Source organism: Pipra filicauda, unplaced genomic scaffold (assembly GCF_003945595.2).
Source record: "Pipra filicauda isolate LSUMZ 115617 unplaced genomic scaffold, ASM394559v2 scaffold150_size2825430_pilon, whole genome shotgun sequence".
NCBI classification, from domain to species: Eukaryota; Metazoa; Chordata; class Aves; order Passeriformes; family Pipridae; genus Pipra; species Pipra filicauda.
The window spans coordinates 624,663-643,745 of NW_024103996.1; the positions used below are offsets into that span (position 1 = coordinate 624,663).

Genomic DNA, 19,083 nt, shown 5'->3' on the forward strand with positions numbered 1-19,083 from the left:
GCTCCTGGCCATGCCAGAGACACGGGGAGATGCAGCGCTGCATCCAGAGCAGGTCCCACAGCCCGTATCCCGCCGCAGGACCGCTCCCTGCCCTCCGAGACGGACGGGGCTACTCCCGGGATGTGCCCGGGATGTGCCTCAGCAGAGCCACGCACCCCCCGCCCCGCACGCCGGGGATGCAGCTGCACCCTCCCCCAGGCTGAATTCAACTTACAGTGCACTTTAAGGAGATTTAAAAAAAACATTTCAGGCAAGAAAAGCGCCGAGAAGGATCCTGGCCAGCCTTTCCTCACCTCTGCTTCAACTCCGGCGGCGGCGTCTCCCGGCTTGTCACGGCTCCAGCTCCGGGGGCTGTGACTCAGCAAAGGGAGCAGCTTTTTATTTTTCCGATGGAACTTACCAAACCGTGCCAATATTACGGGGAGGATCTGCTTTCCGGAGCCGCTGCTCTGCCAGCCTCTCCCGAGGTAATTCCACTGAACCCTCCCCATCTGCTTACGGTACGACAACAGGAAACGATTTCTTTGGGGGAAAAATATCAAATGCAAACCTGCCTGGGAATCGGGCTGGGCGAGGAAGAAAAGATTCCCAAGCTCTACCTATGCTGGACTTAAAAGAAAAGGTGACGTCTCCTTATTAGCCTTAGAGTTCTGCTGCTCCTAGTTAGATATCCTGGGATCTGAGTCTCTGTGATGAGCTGGAGCTTAGCATGGAGAGCCTCCTGCCCCAAGACCCCCAGGCTGGCAAGAGTGGGAAGTGCCCCAGGAGGGAGGCAGCTGCCCTGCTGTCTCTGGAAGAATCCCTCTGGCCTTTCCACAGGTCGGAGGATCTCCCTGTACCCCGTGGCACATGGCAGGACAACTGCACCCAGAGGGAAAGAGCTCCTCACCCCAACCACAGCCCCTGGGGTCACAGGCCTGACCCCACTGCCTCCCTCCGCTCTGCACTGCCCAAATCACGGAGAAACAGGAATCTCTGTGGGATTTCAGGAGAGTTGTGGGAGGCTGAGATCCCTCTCTGTCAGGCTGAGCCCACCTGGAGTGACAGAACCACAGGTACAGGGACACAAACCCGACTGAGTAACCTGCGGCTCCTGCTGTTGGGAAACCAAACTCCAGGAGCTGAGGAACAAAAAGCTGATCCACACTATAAAATCCCAAGCCTGTTCCAACATAAACCGCAACCTCTTACACCACCCCATGGCCACACGTGTTCAGGTGAACCCACAGCTCCAGGCCCAGTGCCAGCATTCAGTGGGTCGAGAACATAGCCAGCAACCACCCAGCTCCTATTTATCCTCCTCTGTGTCCTTGCCAAGAGAGATGCACAGGGCTCTCCTGAGCCTATGGACCCCCAGCAGCTCCTGGGCAGGATCTGGGGTGCTCCTAGCACCACTGTATCATCCCTACGTGGTTATTTTCCTTATCCAAGATGTCCCAGTTCCCCATTCCACTGGCACGGGTTGCCCAGAGAAGCTGTGGCTGCCCCATCCCTGGAAGTGCCCAAGGCCAGGTTGGATGGGGCTTGGAGCAACCTGGGCTAGTGGAAGGTGTCCCTGCCCATGGCAGGGGGTGGAACTGGATGATATTTAAGGTCTCTTCAAATGCAAAATATTCTGGGATTCTGTGATTCCATGATAACAGGGAACTGATTGGTTTTGCCCCAGGGTTATTTTCTAATGAATTTGTTACTATCCCACTTTAAAAAGATAAGGAAGATGCTGTCACTGCCACCACAAGCTCCATTGGCCAATCACTCACAAAAGCCAGCAGGAATGCAGAGGCTCCAGGCCCAGCCTGATGAGCACAGTGGGCAGGGGGCACTGCCAGCTTTTGGGAATGATGCTCAGCACAGGGAGACTGGGAAGGGCCCCAGGAGCCAGGGGTGCTACAGCCTCAGCTCTGCTTCCCCTACTCATCCCCTACTCTGGCCCTTGGGATTTAAACCCATTCAGAGGAATGATCAGCCCGTTCCTACAGAGAAGGAAAGCTGGAAGTTACTTCCAGATGCATCCAACCGGAAGTGCTCCAGAGTTCAGCCTGTGACAAATCAGTAAACACATCCTTTAATTAAGAAAGCCTTTTCCTTTGATTTTTTAATTAGAAGCAAGAATGCAGATGCCATTTACATACAAGGATTGTCTTGCTTTCCTTCCAGTGCTGGCAGAACAGAATTCCAATCACATCCTGCAAATTTCCACGAGTTTAAAAAAGTCCTCAGGGTTACAAAGCTCCTGACCATCAGGTTTTGAGATATAGGGTGCTCCAGCAGCAGCCATAAATTGTGGTAGAAAAGATCCATATAGAATTTTGACATCTCTCTGCAGCCATAGATCTGTTTAAACTACTAAAATACTACAGACCATCAGATGCAGTTTCCAGGTGGGTACCAGTGAACAGCCACCTGTGTAAAATGAGAAATACAAGGTGCAGTTGAGACTTTTAGAATGGATTCAATGAGTGAATGAGTAAGAAAGCAGAAGAATGAAATTTTCATGGCACACAGGAGACATGAGGTGAATACTTGAATAAAAAGTAATAAAAATGAAAAAAAATCAATATTAGCCTGAAGCATTATAGAATCCCAATTTAAACCAGCCTCCCAACCCCCTGGGAGAGCAGGGCTGGCTGTCCTCCTGCTGCCAGAGCTCCTGCCCACAGCAGCTCAATACCCTGACCTGTCTTCAAAGGGAAGGGATGCACCAGCCTAGATCCCCCTCCAAGGACAGAATCCCACCAGATTCCCCCTAATTACAGACAGCCATGGCAACGTCTCTTGGAGGGGGAGATGGACCAGAGGAAAGGCTGTAACATCTCTATCTCTTCCTCACTGATCTTTTAAGCAGCCTGGGTCTTGTTTTAATTATAACGTCCTTACAATCCCAGGCTGGTTTGGGTTGGGAGGGACCTTAAAGCTCATCCCATTCCACCCCCTGCCACGGGCAGGGACACCTTCCACTATCCCAGGTTGCTCCAAGCCCCACCCAACCTGGCCTCAGACACTTCCACCCCATGCCAAGGGCAGGGACACCTTCCACCAGAGCAGGAAATAAACTTCAGAAAACGGGAATAAAATACCCTGTTTTGAGCTAAACAGACACTTTCTGTGATCAAAGTTGGCCTTATCTCACCCTGCTCCCCTTCCTGCTTCTCTTCACACCCAGGCTGAGGCTCCTCCCGGGTGGGTTCTCTGGGAGCCGCAGCCCCGACAGGATCCGAGCAGGACTCGCTCAGTACCACCCCTCTCCTAACTAGATTAAGGAAGATGACTTTCTCCACTGGCAAATGGGCTTGTAGCCAGACAGATTTTGAAAACAAATATATCCTCAGGAGCACCTTCTCCACGCAGCAGCTCCACAGCCCAGGCAGCACTGGCAGCCGCTGCCGTTGCCATGGAGGCCGTGCCCACTGTTCTTCCTCTCTTTTTCCTATTAAAAAAAGGGCAGTAACTGCTGCAGATCAGTAGCACAGATTTACAGGGAGCTCTCACAGGCCACAGGCACAAGGCAATATCTGACACGCGCAGCTACTGAGGGAACTTGGCTGCCTGAAGGATCTTTGTGATGCATTTCTCTCTCCCCCATTTTAGTCAAAATATTAAGATAAAAAATACGAGATTATGTCAAAAATGAAACGGAAATGTTTTAGAATGACATCTGAATTTTTAGAAGTGCTCATACTTAGTTAAAAACAAGAGTTTTAAAGCCTTATTTTGAAACTGGAGCCTCTCTGCTCTGGAGCCAGGCTGGGAGAGCTGGAGGTGTTCAACTGGAGAAGAGAAGGCTCTGGGAGACCTTAGAGCCCCTTCCAGTGCCTAAAGGGGCTCCAAGAGAGCTGGAGAGGGACTTGGGACAAGGGCCGGAGTGACATGACAAAGGAGAATGGCTTCCCACTGGCAGAGGGCAGGGATAGATGGGATATTGGGAAGAAATTCTTGGCTGTGAGGGTGGTGAGGCCCTGTCCCAGGTTGCCCAGAGAAGCTGTGGCTGCCCCATCCCTGGAAGTGTTTGAGGCCAGGTTGGACAGGGCTTGGAGGAACCTGGGCTAGTGAAAGGTGTCCCTGCCTATGGCAGGAGTTGGGACTGGATGAGCTTTAAGGTCAACTTTGAGGGAAGTTCCTTATTCAGCCAGGAAGCATGGTGGTGTTTTTCTGCTATTGCCAAAAAGAAGGGAGCTATAAATGTTGTTCTTCTTTGTCCTTTATCATCTCTGATGACTTAGCAGCAAGTGCTAAAAATAATTTTTCATGCTTCATCTTCAAAGTCGATGTGGTGCAATGTTTAAAAAAACCCCAAATCCTATATCCCAGTGAGAATAGTACAAATATTTCAGGATCCAAATGAAACTTTCTGAAGAGGTGCTGTAGGGCTGCCAAATGTGACATTTCACACCAGCTTTTCTCTCTGAGCTCTCTCCCAGCCCTCTGCTCACAGAGACAGCAACTGAGACAGTGACACATTTCTGAGAGCAGGCTCCCCTCAAGTGCTCAGGATTCACTGCACGTTTTGGAAACAGTGAACTAAAACTCTTAGGAGTTGGAGAGGAAATGAAACAGTATTCTAATCCCCCGGGGAAAGTTTGTGCCATTCAGGCTTTCCCTTCACATTTCTAATGTTCAATACATCTCTAAGTCAGCAGTGAGCAGGACACAACCCAAAGCCAGAAATGGGTTTGGAGACTCCCAGGAAAACCCAACAGCAATGAAATAACAACACTGGTGTAACAAATGACTCCTACCAATCCCACTGCATGGTTATGGCCTAAGTTTAGATGTAATAAAACCTATTTGTCCTGCAAATAACATGAAATAACATATGAAAATTTTTGATTCCAAGTGAATCAAGCAGGCTTGGAATTCAGAACTCCAGGGAAACTGGAGGGACCTGAGCTTGCATGCAGCTTTAAATAGCTTTAAATAGCCGAGTCTCATTAATATGAAATGATGTTCCCAATGCCACAGTACAGCATTCCTTAGTAAATCTGACACACACAAGTCACAGGCAGTACTACCCACCTCAGTGCACTATCCAAACACTAAAGGTTATCTCCACAAGACACACTAAGGGCAAAATCCTCCCAGGTACCCCAGGGAATGATGCTTTGAGGCTACTTCTGCATTTGTTTACACACCCAGGAGTGGATTCTGTCCCCAGTATCCAACCTGAACTTCCCCTGGCACAGCTTGAGGCTGTTTCCTCTCATCCTGTCCCTTGTTCCCTGGGAGCAGAGCTCGACCCCCACCTGGCTCCACCCTCCTTGTCAGGGAGTTGGAGAGAGCAAGAAGGTCCCTCCTGAGCCTCCTTTTCTCCAGGCTGAGCCCCCCCAGCTCCCTCAGCTGCTCCTGGTGCTCCAGACCCTTTCCCAGGTGAGCAGAACCAAGAAGCTGATGCTGAACAGCTGCTCAGCAGCTTCACCACAGTCACTGAGGGAGTCCGTGGCACCAGTGAAACAGGCAAAGGCCAGCACTGGGGGCACTGGAGTTACTGGTCTGGGAGGACGAAGAGCTGGCCCTTTGGTATTTGTTTACATACCCTGAGTTAATCAAGACAGTGCCACTGACAACACTTGCCCAAGCTCTGGAACTGCTCTGTCCTGGTGAGACTCCCTGTGCTTGGAGCTGGGGCACAGACAGAGGCTGCAACACGAGGGTTAAAATGATGCTGAACAGACAGAAGGTGCTCACAGTGCTCTTAAATCCCACCCAGAGTAACTGCAAGGATTCCTAGAAACAGGGAATTCCAAGAAGTGCTGAAGAGCTAATGGATGCTGGGGAAGCTGAGGCGTTGCCCGAGGGCTGGCTGGAGGCTGGAGCAATTCCACTGTTCCCAGGGCAGGGTTCATTAGTAATGCAGTTACCTGGTGTCATTTAATGTTGGTGAACAATAACATCTTCAAACTCCATCCTAAAGATGCAGCTGTTGTTCTAACAACCCCCTGGATCTTTGCTCCCTGCCTTTCACTCCCGATTTGGGGATGTACATGTACATCCATGTCTGTGCAGACAGCCCTTCCCAGGAGCTACATCTGCTCCAGAGCTCACTGACACTCCTTGATACCAGTGTGCTGATTGACACGGAAATACAAACAGAAGAACAAACATTCCTGCCTCTACAATACCTTCAGTGCCAAATGCAGTTGTTGAGTGGCTTATTTTGAAGTGACAGCAATGATATTTTTAGCAGAGCACCTATTTCTCTGTACTTTCACATGTTTGTGCATAACATTGAGTTAACCAACAACTTGTTCCCCCTCACACAACTGTTACTGCTCTTACAGTAGAACACATCCAAACCTAGCTCAGCTTTGGAAGGGAAAAAACCCACACAGCAGCAGAGCTCTCTGCAGCTCCCTGTGGTTGTTCCAAGGGGTTTATTCACCTTCCCACCCTCCTGTGGGTTGGGATGTGCCCTCTCTGTCGATACCAGATTCAGCCTGACCATCTCCTGCCATCTAAGGCCAGGTTGGACAGAGCTTGGAGTGACCTGGTCTAGCGGAAGATGTCCCTGCCCATGGCAGGGGTTGGGACTGGATGAACTTTAAGGTTCCTTCCAACCCACACCAGTGTGGGATCCTGCTGGTTACTGGGCACTGCTGAAGAAACTCATTTCACACATTCCCATTTCAGCTTTTCCCTTTGAACAAACAAAATAATAACAAAAAACCTCTAAAAAGCAACTTTGAAGGGAAAAGAGCATAGTTATATTTGTCTGCTCTTGATGGTAACTCTGACACCAACCTCAGTGACCCTCCCCATCCCTGTGCTCTCTGCTTTCCCAGTCTTAGCCATCTGTACCCACCTCTCACCTCCTGCAGGACAACTCCAGGAGGGATCAAGCATGCTTTTTCTTTCCATTCCTTTTCACATCTGAGATACATCCCACTTTCTGGGTTGCTTGCTTCTCCACTATGCTTATTGCTTAATTTGTGGTTATAAAACCTTATCAGGCCAAAACCATAAGCCAATCTCAGGTGACACACTGATATTTGGTAAGAGGGGAATTAAAAAACAATTCCCAGACCAAATAAAGCACAAAATTGCCTTTGTTTAGAAAATGCTGCCTGGCAGAGCTCCCTCAGGCTGGAAGCAGGTCAGGCTGCTGGGCCTGCTGGGTGACTGACAGGTAACAAGGAGCACCTGCCAGCACTCAGCCCCTTTAACTCCTGCTAAGCCTGAGCGTGTCCTAAGGGAGTAAAACATAATGACATTCCCTTCCACTGCACCTCTGCAAACCAGCAAAGTCCAGACTTCTGGCAATGATGGTTTTGTCCCTGTAAACTGGGACTGGCAAGATATAGAATTGGAGTTTCTGCATGTGAAAATCCAGGAACCAGCCAGGTGTTCAGGAAAGCTCAGAAAAAGGAGAGAAAACTAAACCCAAACATATCCCCTTGTTCCAACAGCTTGTTTTGATTTGTCTCTGGCTGTGCTGCTAAATCACAGAATGGTGGAATTTTTATAGTTGGAAAAGACCTCTGAGATCACTGAGTCCAAATGTCCAAACCCAGATACCACCAACCACATCCTCAAGTGCCACATCTACAATTTTTTTGAACACTTCCAGGGATGGAGAATCCACCACTGCCCCTGGCAGCTGTGCCAGGGCAGGACAGCCCTTTCCACGAAATTTTTTTCCCTAATGTCCAACCTGAACCTCCCGTGGCACAACTTGAGGCTGTTTCCTCTCCTCCTGTCCCTTGTTCCCTGGGAGCAGAGCCCGACCTCCCCCCCAGCTCCCCCCTCCTGTCAGGGAGTTGCAGAGAGTGAGAAGGTCCCCCCTGAGCCTCCTTTTCTCCAGGCTGAGACCCCCCAGCTCCCTCATTCCCTGGGAGGTGGCAAGGACAGGGGCAGAAGACTCCAGGGTGTGATGGGGCTGTAGGTGCCATGAGCCACCCCTGGCCCCTCCACCATCTCTGGGCCCCCTGACCAGCACCTGGAGGGGCCTTGCATGAAACACTGAGAAAAAGGAGACACAAGCAAACCGTGGAAGTGTCAAACTGTATAACGAATCTCCCACAAGCAGCATAAATAATAAATCATTGCCCTGATGTCACAGGGCTACCTGAGCCCCCCAGGGCCAGCCCTGCAGGCACTGCTGGGCGAAGGGAAGGCTCCCAAGGGTCCCAACAGTGCTCCAAGCTTTGGCCATGGCATCCAGCAGCTCTGGGAAAACAGCAAGGCTTGGGTTACAAAACCAAAAGCCATAACGCTTCCCTCAAGGACAGCTGGTAACATAGAGCTCAAGCAGGGAAAAGCTGGGATCCACCAGTACAGGAAGTTTTTAAGTAGCCATTAGTAGCCACACCAGAAATCACAAAAGTGCTTTGATTGGAGAGAAAGGGCTTTTAACTACTGCAGGCATTATTGGGATAGAATGGATAGATCTTGACAGTTAAGTCAGTGTGTTTTCCATTTGTTATTATTACTACAGGTCAAGAAAATAAATTTCCCTTCAAGACCATTCCATCATATCATAAACCAGTGTTACAAACTGCAACACAAGGACACCCTAAGCCCAGTGCTCAGAGGTGACAACCAGCACAACAGGGAACATGGACAGCAACAGTGGGAACAGGCACAACAACGCTGAGAGCAAACAAATCAACTCTGTGACCAGCGACTACTGAACTGATGTAATGAATGGCTGTAACAAACTTGTTGTAACACACTCTGCTCAGATCTGTAGGAATCTCAACCCTTTGCACCCCACCTTGGGCACCAAGTTGTGGTTTAACTACAGCTGGGAACTCAGTGCCATGCAGCCCTTGCTCACTCGCTCTGTGGGATGGGGAGGGGAGTCAGGAAGAGGTAAAACCTGTGGGTTATGAACAATTACAGTAAAAAGTAATAAGAGTAATAATAATGACGATGAGAAGGAAACTGAGAAAGAGGAGTAAATCTCAAGAATGGCAAGTACCACCCACTGACCCACGCCCAGCCTGTCCCCAGCAGCAATCCCCCAGCTCCTGGCCCACTCTGCCCAGTTTATAACCTGGACATGCCGTTCTATGCTGTGGAATATCCCTCTGGCCAGTTTGGATCAGCTGTCCTGGCCTTGCCTCCATCCTGTTCCTTGAGCCCCTCCTCGCTGGCAGAGCAAGGGATACAGAGAAGTCCTTGACCAGTGTAAGCTCTGCTAACCAACAACCAAAACATCTGTTAGTTATCCGTATTATTCCCACACTAAATCCAAACACAGCCCTGTACCAGCTATCAGGCACAAAATGAACTCTGTCCCAGCCCAAACCAGGGCACTTCATTGACTTCATGTGAACATTTCCTGTGCCTGCAGCTTCCCCTGACTCTGAATGCAAACCAGAGATCTTGACCCTACCAGCGATCACCACCCAAGTCACAGCAGCCGGACCTGACTCACTCTCCCACAATGTTCCTGTCAGCAAGCTCCAAAGTGCTCGGTGTATCCTACCATTTTCCAGGCAGGGACAGGCTTTGGACAGTGGGTGGAAGAGCTGAGCAGTGAGAGTTGTCACCTGTGTATTCACAGCCATGCACTGTGTGTCCTGTTCCTTCTCCCTGAGACATCACTGGGTACTCCAATGGTTTCTGTTGAACTGAACCATAACTGGCCTTCCCATCCAATGTTTCCCAAGGAACACTGTCAGGATAATCTGGCCTGAGTAGCAGGCAAGAAGGAGTTATGATATTAGGCAATAATGAAATAATGCATGGTGATTCATAATTTTCTTTTCCTAACAACACAAGCAACATGTAAAGATAAAAGTGTCCCATAAATCACTGGATATTTACTGTGATGGACCAAGCCCTCAGGACTTGCTGCTCTGTCCTTGAACCAGGATAAAATCCAGATATCACATCGTGGCACACAGATCTCTGCAGTTCCCCACATTGACAAGGCTGGGGCTTTAAATGACTGTCTGCTTCAACACACAAACACGACCATATCAACTATATGTAGGGAATGTTTTGTTCTGATTTGTGTGAAAATCTGAAACAGCCTTGGAGGTAAAGAAAATCTGTGCTCTGGATATTAGATTTTACTCTGCCTTCAAGCTTCTCATTACCTTTCTTTGCTATTATTGCTCTACAGATAAAGTAAGAAAATCTCATATCCGAGAACGAACCCTGTTGCTACAGAAAGACAACATTATGGAACATTTTGATGGAACTTCAAAGTCTAGTGTTATCCTGCACTGTGAGCACCAGTTTCTGGTTGGAAAACACCTTCTGGCTCAGTTTTATCCAAAAGGAATCCAGACTGTGGATGCTGAGGCCACACCATCACTCAAACCAGAATGCAAATGGGCATCCTCAAGAGATTTGCTTTAACAGCACTATCCTCATCCAAACCAGACACGTTCTTGTTACAAACCATGGCTGCAATTAATTTGTTATGGAAGCAGCTGGAAAAGTAATCCAATATCAAGTGAATAGAATCATTGTTTTAGTATAAAATTAGTTAACATGCAGCAAACCCTTGTCAGGAGGGCCATGGGAATATTACTGTAAGAGTCCTGCTAGAAGTTGGTGTGAATCAGTAAATCTTCAGCCACTTCAGGTATTTGGCAAAGTTGTCCCTTTGGGCACATCCCGAGGCCCTGAGGGCAGTAGGATTTCTGACACTGTCTCAGTGGCATCAGAATCAGGGCTTTGTGTGCAATTTCTGTTTAATTAAACCCCATTAATAAGGAGTTTGGTGCAGATTTACATCCAGTAAATATCGTCTGTGCCATCTGGAGTCCATTAATTCTGTCCCTACCATCGGGATGTGCCAGGGAACACAGGGATTACACAACCAGGGGTCATGGGAGACATAACAGCAGTCAGCCAAAAGAGGAGATGGTTTTTAGTGCTAAAAGCCTGAGTTGAACCAATTACCCCTGTTCTGATTCTCAAAGGGCCCAACCAGAGAAACAAGGGTGGCCACAGAGTGACGGCCAGTCGGAGCAGCTTCTCACCCCACAGCCTCGCACTGCTCACATCCACACCGAGCTGCTCCCAGGGGATAAATTCCGGCTGTGACTATGACTAAACCAGTGCACAATATCCAACACTTGGGCAGCAGCTTTCCAGACCAGCTGCAGCTCTCAGTTAGTCCTGGGACATCAGGTTGCCCAGAGAAGCTGTGGCTGCCCCATCCCTGGAAGTGTCCCAGGCCAGGTTGGACAGGGCTTGAAGCAACCTGGGATAGTGGAAGGTGTCCCTGCCCATGGCAGGGGGTGGGATTGGATGGGCTTTAAGGTCCCTTCCTACCCAAACCATTCCATGATTCTATGGTTTTCTGTTCTCATCCCAATGAGCTGGAAAAGCTGAGGGGCCCAGCCTGCAGCCCCTCACCGACCAGCTGGGCTCCAGGCTGGGAAAGCTGAACTGGAGCCAGCAACAGGGGAAAACTAGAACCAGAAACATTAGTTCAAAGGATAGAAAAGACACTCTCTGAGCTTAAACTGACTCTTCTTAAGCGTCCCCATTTGCACATGACCTTGTCAAGGTTGAATGACCACAGCAGCAGTGCAATAGCTCAAACCCAGGATATCCATGGGATTTAAGGGAAGCCAACACTTCACACCCTGCTGCTGGCCTGTGTGTTTGAGGAAACTAGTTCTGTCCTCCAGACATTCTCCCAAGCCTTTCCTAACTCTCTTTCCTCAGGCACTGCCTCTGCTTTTACGGAGGGTCCCTCTGGGGGATTATAGGAAGCTCCACAAATAAAATGTATTGAACCCTCCTCTCGATTCTTCACCACCAGTGAATAACAAATCCCTGATCACATGTGCCTGGAAATAACCATCTGTGGATCTGCACTGAACTGATTTTAAAAATTCTAGCAGGATGTCATTCTCCATTAGAATCATTTCTACAGCACTATATTAAATTCCTGAGATCTTTTGGGGTTTATCTGACTACAGCACACTTGCCTGTAATTGCCAAAGGAAAATCAGGAATTACCTTTCCAGGTTTAATGAGTATTCTGCCACTAATAATATCCAACACTTGATGCTCTAGGGGCAAGCTCCCTTTCCCTTTGCATGCAGATACACGTGGGCAAATAAAGACAGGATCACAGGAGTGATTTAATTTGGAATTCTGATGTATTGGCTAATATTTGGCTGCTTTTACCATGAATACATTAGTACAAATGCTGTTATGTGTCTTAAAATTGCTCACTCCCAGAGTAGCTGGATGGGTTCAAATCCTACATCACAGTCAACTGGCACATATAAAATTTTTAGAACTTGCGTTTTTAATTATTTTTTCCATTTAAGCTGAACCTCTGCTGCTGATCATACATGAAGAGCTGCACTGCAGAAGGTGACAAGATGAGAACATATGTTTTAAGGGCAAGTGTTAACACAAATTATTATTTAAAGGCCTTCACTTGGTAACATTCATTTGCTGATGCTACTTTGAATTCAAGTCATCTGCAATAAAAAGTAATATTTTAGAGATGTATTTTGGAAGCAAAAAGAAAAAAAAAAGTGAAGCAAAGTTTTACTCTTCATGTAAACTGACAGTGCTCTGGGAAACTTGGTGAAACTTCACCATGTGGGAGGTGTTGACAACTGAGCGTGTAATAAGTGAAGGATTTACAAGCACACAGTGCCACAAATATATCCCAGACTGGTATTTGTCAAGACAACCAATGGGCCTTCAGCACATTCTTTAAAGCCTTATTAAAATGGGGTCTTATTCTCTCCATCAGGGCCCTGGTGACAAATGCACCTTCCTCTGGTCAGGGCATTCTTGTGGCGTTGTACTGGTGTCATTGGCCTTTAATCACCACTACAAACATTAAGATTCCTAAAGTCTGATATTTGCAGGTTACAAGTCAGAAAGCTGCCAAGAGTCAGCACAAACCAGGCAGAAATTCCACTGCAAAGGTAAAGTATTTAGACAGTCCCTATGAAACTCTCAATTTCTGAGCATATTTTAAGCATCCACCAAGCACTTCCACGCACAGAGAGGAGCCAAAGTGCAGAGCAGGGGGCAGGACAAGGATGCTGCATGTCAGCTGAGAGCCCAGGCTTAAGCTGTGAGCATCTCCTGCCAGGAAATTATTATTTTGTACCACACGCATCTCTCTAGAAGTATCACAATGTGAGAAATAACAGGCAAAAGCCAACCCCACTCCAATGTGCTTTCTAATTTCTGTCTGCATTTTAAGCAGCGTCAGTAGAGGCATCACATGAACTGCAAGGAAAAGGAATGTGGATGAGATAAATGACATTTAAATCCACTGAGGGAGCGAGCAGCTGGGAAAGAAAAATAAAGAAGTTTCTTTTTTTAACCTAACAGGTTAAACAGCACAGAGTAGAATCATAATCCCAGACTTCTTTGTGGGAACTGGTTGTGAGGGAACTTAAAGCTCAACCTGTACCACCCCCTGCCATGGGCAGGGACACCTCCCACTGGACCAGGTTGCTCCAAGCCCCATCCAACCTGGCCTGGAACACTTCCAGGGATGGAGACTGATTTCCTGACAGGTATAGGATTGTAATGGGAAGCAGTTCTGAGACACGCAGTCGATGGAGTTCAGCAAACAGGAAATACTCGAATCAGTTCCTTGGTGAGCACAGAGACAGATTATTTGTTACAGCAATTCATCATCACATGTATTACTCCAAACACCAACATCTACAGCTGCAGAGGAGATTTATCAGCAATCACAGGCCCTGGCATTTCAACTCCATCACACACGACAGAGCTGCTGTAAGATTCTGAGGAATAAACAGAGCAGGAAGGTACAGCGGGGACCCAGTGCCAGGCAGAGCCATCCCCTTCCTGGCATCCAAGGGCAAAGCTTTGCAAATCAGAGCCGTGGTTATAACCACACCGAAGGGAAGGGGGTGGAATAACCCCAAATATAGAATGCAAAACAGCACATTTGAAAATGGGTCCTACAAAGCCTTTAGGCAGCAGATGGGTCATATGTAACACATCTATACATTTATATGTCTATATACCTATATATCTCTCTCTATATAACACACATTATGTCCATATCTATAGATGCATAAACACATACAGGCACTGATAAACACATGTAGGCACATATAAACACATACAGGCATTAATTAATGAGCACGGGTAGGCACTGACTAATGAGCACAGGTAGGTGCTAATTAATGAGCACAGGTAGGATCTAACGTCGCTCCATCCTGCTGCACAGAGGGAGCATCAGCCCCTGCCTGCAGTGCACTTCAGATAAAACCTGTAGGTTGCTCTCAGCAGACACATTTAAAGGGATTTTTACAATTCACTCTGCAAAAGGCTAAAAAAAATAATCCATCCCTGCTGAATATGACTCTATTTTCCCCCTCCGTCCTCTGAACAGTGGGATCGGATTAGGAGTGATGCATCCATCGGTCCGGGGAAGCACTGAGAGGACAGAGAAGGAAAAGAAAATAAAAAATAATAAAAACCAATCAACCCCAGAGTAAGGTGTGCTCACCCGCCGCGGATCCGAGCAGTGCGGAGCTAAGGGCAGGTTTCCCGGGCAGGCTGCGCGGTGCGGGCGCTCCGGGCCGGCGGGATGCGCTCCGTGCCAGCAGCCTCAGCCATTGCGGAGTCACTGCAGCTCCGGCAGCACGTCAGCACCGCTCCCGGCTCCAGAGCCCTCCCTTCCCGGAGCCAGCCGAGGATGCTGCGGGAAACCCGCTCCTCCGCCGCTCAGGGCCCCGCGCACCGGGATGAGCCCGCAAGGATTGGCATTTCCAGCTTAATTATGCAACCAAAGCTTTGCATCCAGCACGGCTGGAATCTGCACGGAGCTGCTCCTGGAGCAGGGCTGAATTACTAAAAAGGGGCAGGGAGAGACTGAAGGATATTTGGATTTAAAAACAGACACCAGCCTTTGCACTTGATCCTAGAAAAGGGGATGGGATCAAGTTATAAAATCATGGAATCACAAACTGGTTTGGATATGGAGGGACCTTAAACCTTATCTCATCCCACCCCCTGCCATGGGCAGGGACACCTTCCACTAGCCCAGGTTGCTCCAAACCCTGTCCAACCTGGCCTGGGACACTTCCAGGGATGGGGAAGCCACAGCTTCTCTGGACAACCTGTGCCAGGGCCTCCCCACCCTCACAGCCAAGAATTTCTTCCCAATATCCCATCTATCCCTGCCCTCTGCCAGTGAGAAGCCACTCACCCTTGTCCTGTCTCTCCATCCCTTGTCCCAAGTCCCTCTCCAGCTCTCTTGGTGCCCCTTTAGGCATGGGAAAGGGCTCTAAGGTCTCCCTGGAGCCTTCTCTTCTCCAGGTGAACACCCCCAGCTCTCCCAGTCTATCTCCAGAGCAGAGGGATTCCAGCCCTCGGAGCACCTCTGTGGCCTCCTCTGGGCTCACTCCAGCAGGTCCATGTTCCATGGAAATCTGTACCCATGGAAGTGCAGGGCCAAACATTGGAGAGTATCTCTTACAGGAATGGCTTTTCTGAGTAATGCCATGCTCTGAAGTTATGTGGGAATGGTGATATGGCGGGAAAAGGCAAGTGTCATTCCAAGGCCCTGTAAGGTGGGATTTGAGGGCTAAAGCACGTGGATATAAAGCAGGTCTGTAATCCCCATTGTGCTGTGTCCCACTGTCCTCATAATTGAGAAAATATCCATTGTCAGTACTCACAGCACACTTTCCATCAAAAATGAACAATAAATGCACATAAAATAAATGCACTTGGGTACAAGATACTTAGCCTCACTCCACAAATTCTCTAGATATGGGGCCTATTTGTGTCTTCCTGACACAAGAAACATGAAAGGCTGGGAAGAAGATTGGGAACCATTCCCAGTGCTGTCCATGAACTGCTGACAGGAATGACAGGGTGATCCAACTGTAGGGCTGGGGAGCAGAAACCCACCCTGGAGCACAGTCTTAGTATCAGAAAGGAGGGTCTGGGGGTTTTTTTCCCCCTTTAAACAGTACCTAAATATTTGGAACTTTCCATTTAAAAACCTGGTTTTCCCTGAGTCCAAAGCCCCCAACTCTCTGCAGCAACAAAATGCGAAGCTAAGAAACATCTGTGACTTCCAACCAGGTTCCTAGAAATGTGTTCCTATTTCTGTGGATAACCACTGCTGTGTTTCTCCTGCTCTGTGGTTCAATTATCCTTTGCCAAAGGGACAAGTAGCAGCACTTGGAGACAACAGGACTGGCTGTGACTCTGAGAGCTGGGACAACAACAGCTTTGGGATAAATAGTGGGATAAATAAAACTCTTTTCTATTTTTAGAGCTGAATTGCAACACTCTGTGGCAGCTTGTAAGCAAAACAAGTCACGTTGCAGGCAGTGTTGTAAGCGATGTACAGCAAGAGCCCGGCAGTGGTTTGCATCACTCAAAGAATTGGGGTTTGTTTCTCAGCTGGCAAGTAGTCAGGGAAAGCATTCCTCTGGCAACTTCCACGGGCTGAGCTGTACAGAAATGGGAATGGGCTTTAAAAACCTGAACTTAGTAAGTAAAGCAGAGCTGAAATAATTTTCATGTTCTGCTTTTCTGATTCCCATTGGGAGTGCTCAGAGTGTCTTCACTGCAGAGGTTCAAAAGCAAACCGGCAGTACTCTGGGTTTGGTTCAAACACGGATTTGTGTCCTTTTTAGCTGTGCCAGCACACTTACACCTTACTGTGACACCAAGCTGCAGGTTGGCCAGGGGATTTCACAGGTGATTTTACAGGGAGCACCCTGTGCACTCCCTACAGAAACAGGGCATGAAGTGTCTCCTCAGCCTCTTGCTCGGGAACTGCCGAGATAAATGTGACAGACACTGCACAGGACACTCAGCAGAGCCCTGCGATCGCTGCAGTTGTGCCAGAAGCAGGTCTGGGTTTGGTTTTTTTCTTTAACTCTCCAAATGGAACAAAATCATAGAACCGTGGAATCCCAGACTGCTTTGAGCTGGAACGGACCTTAAAGCTCATTTCATCCCATCCCCTGCCATGGGCAGGGACACCTTCCATTAGACCAGCTTGCTCCTCACATCAACAGCCTGGATAAGCAGGAGCAGCTCAGAAAGGACTAGAGAGCAGCTGGGTGGTTAATGATGAACTCCATTCCAAGAAATGCACAGCATAAAATATCCGTATGGTTCAATTTCCAGAGGCAGCAGGAAGGTTAATGACTAACCCCTTGGTGGCAGGGAAAAAAACAGATGGAGACAAGTAGTTCTCAGATTCCAGCAGGGATCAACCTGTGACCAATCCTCACCTTGTCACCCAGCCCAGAGCACTGAGTGCCACCTCCAGTCCTTCTTTGGACATCTCCAGAGATGGGGACTCCACCACCGCCCTGGGCAGCCCCTTCCAATGCCTGACCACCTTTTCCATGGAGAAATTCCTTCTGATGTCCAACCTGAACCTCCCCTGGCATGGCTTGAGGCTGTTTCCTCTCGTCTTGTCCCTTGTTCCCTGGGAGCAGAGCCCGATCCCCACCTGGCTCCCCACTCCTGTCAGAGAGTTGTAGGCACATTCTCCCAAATGAGTCCTGAAATCCCCTGTCTTATACCGTATCCATTCAAATGTGGGATGGATTACTTTAATTTTTATCTACAAGAAACCAAAGAAACTTCAATCAGTATTATCCACTTCTAAACTAATGTAAGTTTATCATCAGTTTGGGATTATAAACAGCTTTTGTGCAATGCCTGACACACCTGTCCCTCACAACTGGACCAAGCTGCCCTGTCAGGCCAAACCCTTAGGCTGAAAACCGAACCAAAAGTTGAAGCTGTGTGAGTAGCAAGTGTGACTTGGTACCCAAATTATTGTCTTCGTTAGTCCATGGAGGAGGCGGGTCACTGTCCCTGTTTTAAAAGGAATTAATCAACACATGATTGGTCTGGTGACATACAGTAAACAAAATTAGAGTCCCAGATGGGCAGAGGATCACAGTGTAACGCATCAATAACTTTTCAAAGGCTTCCTCCAACACAATCTTCAATTTTCCCTGATCACAGCACGAGGCGTTTCTGTTAGTAACCAAAAACCTTTTACCATAAAGTTTTATATGAAAATAAAAGAATTTCTCCAATGACTAATGAAAGAGAAGCTGCGGCTGCCCCATCCCTGGAAGTGCCCAAGGCCAGGTTGGATGGGGCTTGGAGCAACCTGGTCTAGTGGAAGATGTCTCTGCCATAGGCAGGGAGGTGGAACTAGATGGGCTTTAAGGTCCCTTCCAACCCAAACCAGTCTGGGATTCTGTGATTCCATGATCCTATGACCCCCTTATTGCTCCTGAGCCTTGCAGCCCTTCATCACGTGAACACAGAATTTCTGTTCCTCTCACATCCCAGTTAGGGCCAACGAGGAGGAGAGGAACACCTTCCTGGAAGGGTGAACTGGCTGTTCTTCCCCGAGGGAAGGCTTCCTGGATTCCCTGCCCTGGTGGGCAGCAGAGAGCAGCAGAGTGCTGTGGGATGAGCTCCAGTGCTCCTCTGTCACCCCGTGGAGCAGGAGCATAAATAAACACACAGACACAGGGAACCTGCTTCTCGTGCAGTTGTTTAATTACAGTTGGCATTTTGTTCTGCCACGAACAATTTTTTATTAAGTTTCTGAGTAGAACAGAATTGATTTTTAATCATGCAAATGAAACACAAATTTCTTGGCAGATTTCCTGGGCCTGGACACAAGGAAGATAATTTAGGCACTGGCGCGCTCAGAGAGGCTGGTGGCTGAAGTGCAGCCTGTTCCAGGCTCTGCCACCCTCCATGGAACCAAGTTCTTCCTCATGTTGAGGTGGAACTTGCTGTGGTTTAATTTATGGCCTTAAAGTGCCAGGAGGCCAGACTGAGGTGCGGGAAATAGTATGTTAAGGATGGACTAAAAGCTGTAGAACTGGCCCTGAAAACTTCTTCATGGGCCAAAGCATTCCTCCTCTTTGTGCAACGATGCATTGGCTGTGCAGATACAATGCACGAATCAATAACAGCCTGACCTTGTCCTTCTGGGGATGTTATAAACCAATATTCCTCACCGTCACAGTAATTCACCGACCATTCACGTGTATTTCACTTGGGCTTTGGAAAGGCACGAATGACAACAATTCCAGCCTGAAGAAACTGCCTGCATGCTCTCATCAAGTTAATAACCTTTTGGCTAAATAAAACCAG

The 19,083-nt window shown here is 48.3% G+C and overlaps 1 protein-coding gene across 23 annotated transcripts in view; it reads right to left on the bottom strand.

Annotated features, from left to right (window-relative positions):
• JAKMIP3 (Janus kinase and microtubule interacting protein 3) overlaps nt 1-14,579 on the bottom strand; it is a 55,955-nt gene extending 41,376 nt beyond the window's left edge. For 5 of the 23 annotated variants that reach the window (XM_027746308.2, XM_027746306.2, XM_039378945.1 and 2 more), the window contains exon 1: nt 14,429-14,562. The gene's annotated coding sequence lies outside the window, so the exon portion shown is untranslated. Of the gene's footprint in view, nt 1-14,428 lie in introns of all 23 variants that reach the window. The other 18 variants (XM_039378936.1, XM_039378935.1, XM_027746299.2 and 15 more) reach the window with 9 other exon arrangements.
• Nucleotides 14,580-19,083: the final 4,504 nt, after the last annotated feature.